Source organism: Parambassis ranga, unplaced genomic scaffold (assembly GCF_900634625.1).
Source record: "Parambassis ranga unplaced genomic scaffold, fParRan2.1 scaffold_21_arrow_ctg1, whole genome shotgun sequence".
Lineage (NCBI taxonomy): Eukaryota > Metazoa > Chordata > Actinopteri > Ambassidae > Parambassis > Parambassis ranga.
Genome location: NW_021144767.1, coordinates 740,685 through 750,083, shown reverse-complemented (window position 1 = coordinate 750,083; position 9,399 = coordinate 740,685).

The following is a 9,399-nucleotide window of genomic DNA, read 5'->3' as shown; positions in this document are numbered from 1 at the left end:
CCTTTCAAGCATATAGTGCAGACTTATGTACAAGCATGTATCCAGGGTCAGTTCTGCAGGCTTGTACACTGGCCCTTACACGGTCCTACAAAAAGTAATGACTGTGATTTTATCTGCCATGGCATTTGTGACGGCCACAAAAGTGTCACATTTGTGTTTTGGGAATAACCGTTGTAATGTATTGTTTGTTTTGGAATAGGTATATACTTGAGAAACGTAAAGTGTGTGTTTTGTAAGGCTTTTCCTTTAAAAAAAATGGGTCTGTAATAACCACTCCAGAACAGCAGGGGGCAGCGTCGAGGGCTGGGTTTCTCTGCGCTACAGGTGGATTTCCTCATTACTGCAGAGGGCGCACTGTGAACTGACGCGCTGTCGTCCTGCCTCATCATTCTTTCCTGAATTTCAGGTTAGTGATGTGTAAAATGAACAGAATAAGGATAACACGATGTGAAAATGTGTTTAAGATTTGAGTGAGTTATGTTGGCCAAATAGCTCTGTAGAAACATGGGTTTAATTAGTTGCTGTGCTCCGTGACGAGCAGGCTGAGCCTGAGATACTTTGTTAGCTTGGCACACACATATCCCTCCGCGCAGTGTGTGCAAGTGAGCTCCGTATAAGTTTGCTCCCACTTGGTTATGAGTTGTTTCGCCAAATGAGTTGTGAATAAAATGTTTAGGATTGAATATGAGTAAGACAGAGTTAAGTTAAAGAGTTGTTAACCTTGGTTTGATGGGTCTGCAGTATGGTGATGACAGTGACTGAGTTATGCTCATCGAAGGACAGTTTATATTAAAGACTGTTAGTAGAAGTTGTAAAAACATTTTGAATAGGCATAATATTATCAATAGTCCCATCCATTTTGAGTATAAAGAGTAAGAAAAGACATTTTTGGGAAATGTATTTTATTTTGAGATGGACTGAAATGTATTGATGTTGATTATGATTGATTCATGTTGAACGGACATTCAATATTGCACATACATTGGACATAATGAGTCTGAACAATAAGAGTTATTGTTATAAGTATTTTCTGAAGGAAATGTCCAAATAATGACTGCAGAGAACGCACTGTGAACTGACACGCTGTCGCCCTGCCTCATCATTTCTTTCCTGAATTTCAGGAGTTTATCTGGCAGCCGGTGCCGTTGCTACGGTACCCGTTACCATTCACTACCTCAGATTGGTCCACGCTCACAACATCTACATGAGCATCAGTGTGACTTGGCTGCAACCAGTGTCTCGTGTGTGAGGCCGCCTCCCACTCGCCACAAAGGAGGACCTGCTGCTGTTTGGACCCCTGTCTGTAATAATGTGTCTTTGCATGCTGGCCATCTGCTACTGCTATGTGTGTGTGTATCGGGCTGCACTCAGCGTGAACACAATGTTGAAGTCCAGCAACCACCGAGCCAGATGCACCATAGGACTCTACCTCTCACTGTTGTTGCTCCAGCTGCTCAATCATATTTCATATCATCTTTACCATGACGCTGAAGAGAGAAGCCCTCTGCAGCGTGACCACCTCCATGGTGCTGCCTCTGATAATCAGAATTCCCTAGTGTATCAATCCTTCTTCAACGCCAGGAATCCACAAATCAGTTATCTCCTCTTTTCTGCATCCAGTCAGAGGAGACAGGCTGAAGAAGTGGTAGAGATGGAGGTGATTCAGTAGAGCAGGAGTCCTATTTATGTGCCTCATTTGTTGAACTTTAAACAGCATATTTATTGGATTTCTCCCTCAGACTTTGCAGGAGCAGGATAAATCTCAAAAATCAGAAATCTGAGTTTAGATTAAGGATTTTGGGGAAAGAAAATTGTCTAAATTGTCAGAATTTAAAGTCAGAATTCTGATTGAATGAGCTATGAATATATGATTACAAAATAGATTTTTAATTTGTATGAATTTAATTTATTCATTGAAAAATATATACTCCATTATTGACTGTTTATCTTACTGTGTCAGGGCCCCATTAAATGTACCCCCTCTTGTATTATTTTGAACCTATTGTGTGCAGAGGCAGCTGAGTGATACTGTCACACTGTATTAAAAAGACTGCAAGCACCTCAAATAACAAACTCTATGTATTTATTCTTGTTTATTTCAGAAGGACCACAGGATGTTCTGTGCCAGTGAGAGATATTTTGCAAGACCTTGCAACTCAAATTAACCATCAGAAGAAATGCAAGTTTAACATTAACCGGTCATCAGTGCTGGATGGAGCTATTAGAGGTTTTAAACGAGGGACATACAATCCATGTCACACCATTTCTGTCAGATTTTCTCATGACATGGGAGTAGCAGAAGAGGCTGTGGACTTAGGTGGACCAAGGAGAGAATTTCTAAGACTTCTAATGAATGCTTTGTCCAAGTCTCAAATGTTTGAGGGAGAAGAAGGGAAAATGAACTTGGCTTTTGACAGTAACGGTATGTATAGATTGTAGCATATCATTGATGAGATTCACATAATAACCACAATTTGTGCTTACATTTTGGTACTATGAAATAGGTTTTTTGTCATTGAATGCTTGAATACACTATTACTTATGTGTAATTTCTTTTCTCTAGCCATGAGGGAGGACAGGTACTTAGTTGCAGGCAGGGCCATTGCTGTAAGCCTTGTTCACGGCGGTCCTCCTGCACTTTTTCTTCCCCAACTCTCTTCTCTTGCCTTGTTGAGGGCCCGGAAATGGCTAAACCAGTTTTGGAAGATGTTGCTGATAGTGACCTGCATGAAAAAATTAAAAGGGTATCTCACTTTTAGTTTTATGTGTGCTGTATAATATGTGTGCCTATTTTATACAACAATTTTTTGTATGCATGTGTGTCTTGAAAGGTTCATGGAGTGTGAAACTTTTGAAGACCTCCTAGCAACAACAGCACCACTGAGGAGTATTTGGCCAATGCGGGTGCTTGAGACAGTTGCGGAGTTTGGAAGACAACTATCTGCTTGCAGAAGACATCCTAATGTTTCAAGTGATACACAGAGTCCGTGGTCCTTTTGAGAGGTACATTTTTATCTTTTTTTGTGAAACCCTTTCTAATTAACCTTTAACTGTATGACTGCAATTTAGGGAGGTTTTGTTGCTGACCTTCTTTGAGGAGTGAGGGAGAGAAGAATGAGGAAGCTAGTTGACAACTGCTGTTTTTGCTGGGAAACTTGACAATGCAGTTACTAGTGATTATATTTTACAGATTTCGGGATGGACTGGGAAGCCTTGGGGTGCTGGACAAATTCAAACCCACCCGGAGAGCTTTCGGCCCCTTCTATGTTGGTCTCCCACAACCCTCACAGCTGACCTCATTGACAGCCTTTTACCATACGTCTATCTCCTGTTTGGCAGCAATAGAAGGCAAGCTGAAGAAATGGTCGTTCCTTTTTGGAGAGACTACCTTGCAGATGCAGAAGGTTAGGTGACTTAAGTGCTGCTAGAGCTGTTTTTTCACTTGGTAATAATTCACCATATGTCATTGTTTTTGTTGTATTTTCTGATGTAATACTTTTTTGTCAGATCAAGAAGGAACACAGAAGCTGGAGGACAATTCTTGCCTTTGCCACTGGAGCCAGTGCTGTTTCACCAATGGCTTCTCTCCGCAGCCTTCAATTGAATTTCTTCACCAAGAGCATGATGAGGAAACCCCTCTAAACTTCCCATTGCAAATACCTGCATCAACTGTTTGAAGTTGCCACTGCCACATCCTATGATGACTTTCAGGAAAATATGGACTTTGCATTGGGTAACACCCATGGCTTTGGCATAGTTTAAAGTGGACAGGCCTGCACTTCAAAATGTTAGTACCGGTTAAGTTTGTACTTTACATTCTTCTGTTCTTTGGTTTCCATAATTAGGTGCCATCATATCTCTCTAGCTGTAGTTGTTGTGTAGTTTCAGACAGTATTGGACCAAACTGAATTTACTGAGGTTAAAAGTAAGTAAATATTGCAACACCATCCTCCATCTGACAAGTTTGTGGTTGCCATCTATGTGCCTACAAGAGAAGTTGAAATCGGTTGTAAACTATGAATACTTGTAATACAATGCCAAACACTACATTATACTACAATACTACTACATGATAATTAGCTGCAGGTTTAAAATAGTGAATACATGTTATGTTAATTCAAATTTATTCTTTTATGAATTTGCTCACCATAATTGATTGGGAGATGAAACACTGTAAATCCGTCGACGTATTGCATGTCGCCCTTCTGAAGGACCGTCCAATGGGGTCAATTTCCTGCAGACTTTGGCGGACCCGCCACCTTTGAATATGTATCCCACGTGACCTCAAGCTCCCATGCACATATCGTTCACCTGCATTTGTGGTATGCTGAAGAATTTCACCAACTACTCTGTTCAGGTTTTCATTTGACAGCGTTGTATATGACATTGGTGGAATGCCAAGCAGCTGTCTATGTCTGTAGAGAGTCCGGCTGCTTACCCCTACGCATGTTGCAATGTTTTGCCAGTTCATTCCAAGGGACATTAAATGGGAGATTTGCTCAGCCGAAATACTGTATTGAGGTCTGCCTTGATATCCAGTCCTGATAGATGGTGGCAATAATTCATAGCTGTTCTCCAACCTGGTTCTTTGTCTGGTTTCATAAGTAGTCAGCAAAAAATGAAGACATCTATGCAAGAATTGTAATGTATTGACTACTTCTCTGTTTCTTACATCTTCAACAAATCTTGATATGGACAAAAATCCAGATAAGGTCTGAGTGTGATCATGGAGATCCCTGTGCAGTCTTTCCTGAACAAAAGGCTCTGTAGATGCAATTTGTATTTGTTCAATACATTCTAAGACATTATTAACAAAATATATAATGTCATTTTCATTGCTACTTACTCCAATAATAAAAAAGTCCACTTGGAAACAAAGCAGGATGATATTTGAGTTTCTGCTGATAGCATGAAAGGACACCCTAAGCATACTGTTTTTTTATACTTCCTGGTTTGTGAATGACTTCCTGCTTAGGGAGGGACTTCCTGTTTTGAGAGAAGACTATATGTGTGTGAGAGAAGAATATATGTGTGTGAGAGAAGAATACATGTGTGAGAGAAGAATAAATGTGTGTGAGAGGAAGAATATATGTGCGTGAGAGAAGAATATATGTGAGTGAGAGAAGAATATATGTGCGTGAGAGCATGAGAGAAGAATATATGTGCGTGAGAGAAGAATATATGTGCATGAGAGAAGAATATATGTGAGTGAGAGTTGAGAACATATATGTATGTGAGATGAGAATATATGTGAGTGAGAGAAGAATATATGCATGTGAGAGAGAATACTATATGCATGTGAGAGAAGAATATATGTGAGTGAGAGTGAGAATATATGTGTGTGAGAGTGAGAATATGTGTGTGTGAGAGGGAGAATATATGTGTGTGAGAGTGAGAATATGTGTGTGTGAGAGTGTCAGACTGCATTATGTCTTGTACGGCCCTCATAGACGCATGCACCCATTGCTCATTACATGCTAGTAGGATAGATCTGAACTCTATGACTACGCTAGGTTAAGCTAAAGTTACTGATGTCCGTGTTTATTTTATTTTTGCTATTGAAATATGCTATTTACATCCCGCTCTGTGAGCATGGGACCTTCCCAGCTTTGCACACGGTCAGACCCAGAGTGCTGTGGGTCTCTCTGCTCTGCCTGCAGCTGAACCTGCTGCGTGAAGCTACAGAGAGATGACCGGCTGTGAGTGCATTGAGGATCAGATACTCAAATCAAATGACTCAGACTTGGACTCGAGGGCCAAAAAAACCTGATCGGGGACATCCCTAGTAAAACACACCTCCCTGCATTACTTGATGCGCATGTCCAGAACCAAACAGAACACGCGCCCCGAACCGAAACACATGTACCGAAGGTTTGGAATTTTTTTCTTAACCGTCCCACCCCTACAACCTACCCATGAAAGAGCAAGAAATGAAAATATAAGGACAACCAACCAAAGTTACTAAACCCTCCTGTTAAAGCTGGGCGCTGGCACAAGCATTTATAATCATTTATTATTATTAGTACAAGTACATAAACTAATAAGGAGCATATACATGTAATGCGGCTGTTTGCATAAGCTTTGTGTGCAGGTTAATGCAACTCAGACAATCAATAAGCTGATAATGATGACAGATGAAAGGAGGAGAGTAATGAGAGGAATTAAAAAAATATATTAAAGATAAGACTTCAAAGAGGGCTCAGTCCATCTGACCTGACTGCCACGATGTAGAACAAGAGAATGAAGACCTCCTTTGTTCAGGTGCTAATAGCATTTCAAATAACTGACCATTATTTTGATTGTTTTACTTGTTGTATTTATTGTGATGTTCTTTATAGGAACCATGGTTGTTTATGTATTTTTTATTTATTCTGACACAGACTGTTAAGTTATATCCTCTTTCTTCTCTGTATTGTTGTAGGTCAGGCTGAGCATGATGCCTACAGAGTACATACAGAGTCATGTGCTGTCCAATAAGCTGGTGACGGACAACTTGAGGTGCCAGGCCATGGCCTCTGAGGTCATCGAATGCAAAGACAGAATCCTCGGTCGGCCTCGTCTGCCTTCTGCCATCCTATTGGCCATTGGAGGTTGAACAGCAGCTTGGATCTAACTAATGTAATCGAGGCATTTGACGTCCGTGCAAATCACTGGATGAACATAACAAACCTTTCTGAGCCTCTCGTGCCTGTCATGGTGCAGCCTACCTCGGTGGGTATGTCTACTGTGTTGGTGGCTTTGACCAGGTGTTCAAAGCCACCAATAGTGTGCGCAGGTTTGACCTGAGCACACGGACGTGGCAAGAGGTGGCACCGATGCACTATCGCCGCGGTGATGTGAGCGTGACTGTGTTGAACGGGTGCATCTACGCCATGGGAGGCTATGATAGGCACACACATCTCAGCAGTGCTGAGTTCTACCAGCCAGAAACCAACCAGTGGCTTCAAACTGCACCCATGCATGAGCAGAGGAGCAACGCCAGCTGCACAGCACTCAACGGCAGGGTGGGTGGAACACAATGGAACATACCAGAGAACAGAAAGATCTGTTTACAAAACACTGCTGCCAGTTTGAGCCAACAAAAAAGACAATTTCTTATTGTCCACCCCCCCTTTTTGTATTCAGATCTACATATGTGGTGGATATGACGGGAATGAGTTCCTGCAAACAGCAGAGTGCTACAACCCAGAGACCAACCAGTGGACCCGGATCTCTCCCATGAGCAGCCGGCGCAGTGGAGTAGGAGTCATTGCATCAACAACCATGTTTATGCAGTAAGTGCATGAAAGAAATGTGTGACCAGCTTTCATCAGCGCTTTAAAGCAGCTAGTTTTTATGTGACAATTGAATTGATAAGTGATGCATCTTCTCATCTTTGACTCCAAAGGTTGGTGGCCTCAATGTAACAGGCTATCTGCAGACTGCTGAGGTCTACAACCCTCAAACCAACACCTGGCGCAACGTGTCCTCCATGATGACCCCCCGCCACAACTTTGGCATCGAAGTAGTTGAGGACCGGCTCTTTGTTGTCGGGGGCTTCAATGGCTTCAACACCACCTCTAATGTTGAGTACTATGACAGTGAGACGAATGAGTGGTCTCAGGCCTGTGACATGGACGTCGGCCGGAGCGGTCTGAGCTGCTGGTGCTTTCTGGTCTTCCCAACATGGCTGACTACACCATCCCTCGTGATTCATGATTTCTGTAAATCTTGTAATAATATGAAGAATGAATGAATGAATGAATGAATAAATGTATAAAGTGATGTAACAATACTGTCACAGTACCTGGCTGTAAATGTATATCATCTGTTTTGTTCTGTTTATATAGGAGTGTACCATTAAAACACTACTATTTATGTGCGGATCAGTTATCTGATTGAACATCATGAAACAATTTTCAGAGTTTGACAGGCTAAGTTTATTTTTTACCTAATGGTCGCGCACATCAAGCAGCTGTGGTAGACATTTTTTAAAATAACAGTGTACGACTTACAGTTTTGATTTACTCTTGCTGATTTCACCGTGTTATGTTGAACCACAGGAGGCGGCTGCTTTCAGAGACTTGGCTCTAAACTCCCTCCTTTACCTACTCAGCAGAACAGCAGGAGCTGACAGACAGCATTGGCAACTGCCGGGTGAACATATGGAACATTTGGCAGCTAGAGAGGCAGATGTAGAAACCAAAAAAAAACATAGAGCCAAAGGAGAGTGAATATTGGGCTTACGTTCACCAGGTGGACAGAGACACAGCTCCAAATGAATGATGTTCCAAAACAGCTGGCTGTGTAAATAACAACTGTTTGCTATCAGGTTAGAAAAAGATGATAATGACATTGTTGTGCTGACAAAAAGGGCTTAATTTAAGAGAATCTGACTCCTTCAAAGCTGCTTCACATACCATCATATTTTCATTGGAGGCCTTTATGTACAGCATCAACATATTTTTCATATCAGTGGTTATTAATATTAAGAAACCTTTATTAGTCCCACAATGGGCAAATTGCATAATAGTGATAAGAGACAGTCTGCTGTCCTTGACAAATAAATGCCATAAATTCCATGAAGTTCTGCTGTGTTTGGGACATATTAGTGCTTCATCACAGCTTTTAACCTGGGACTGTTGTGGATGTCACTTCTGTTCTCTGTTTGTGGTTTTTCTTGCCTGCCTTTTGTTATTCTTATTTCCTGATTGTATTACTATCCTTCCTGCCTGACCTCTTTTGTATGTGTCTCTTCCTTACCTTCCTTCTGTTTCCCGCCTCTGTGATTACCTGCTCCTCCCTAATTTTTTCCACCTGTATCTCGGTTTCCCTCCTCTTCTTAAGTCCTGTGCTCCCTTTGTCCTCTTTGGATCATTGTTCTTTGTACCTGTGTCTTGTGTTTGCCTGCCGTCATGTCCTCCCTGTCAGTTCGTCCTCCTGTTCCTCTCTTTGGATTTATTTTGGTTTGGTTAGTGTTTTTCCTTGGTTTCATTGTACTTTGGGTTTTTCCTTTGGAATTCATTCTGAGGTTTTGCTCCCAGCCTCTTATGTAGTCGAGTCCTGACTTGGTGTTTTTGACCTTTTAAAATAAAGCTCTCCTTTTGTTGGATTAGCACTATGCTGCATTTGGCTCCTCTTTAATCACAAACATAACAGGGAGGGCCAGAGACACAGATTTTAATCAGACACAAAGAGACACACTTAAAAGTAATTTCCTGTAAATGTGTCACATGGGTGTCACCACTGCTGCCACTAGGAGATCCCAAATGAACGTGACATCACTGCATCCTGGCCGTTTCCAGCCTGATCCACGGGATGTGTGTACATGTGCTTTTAATGGGTTGTTGTCCAAATGTCAGGGCATTATTCTGCCCAAAATGGAACCTTGAGATGTATAGTTATATTATTGTTGTTATT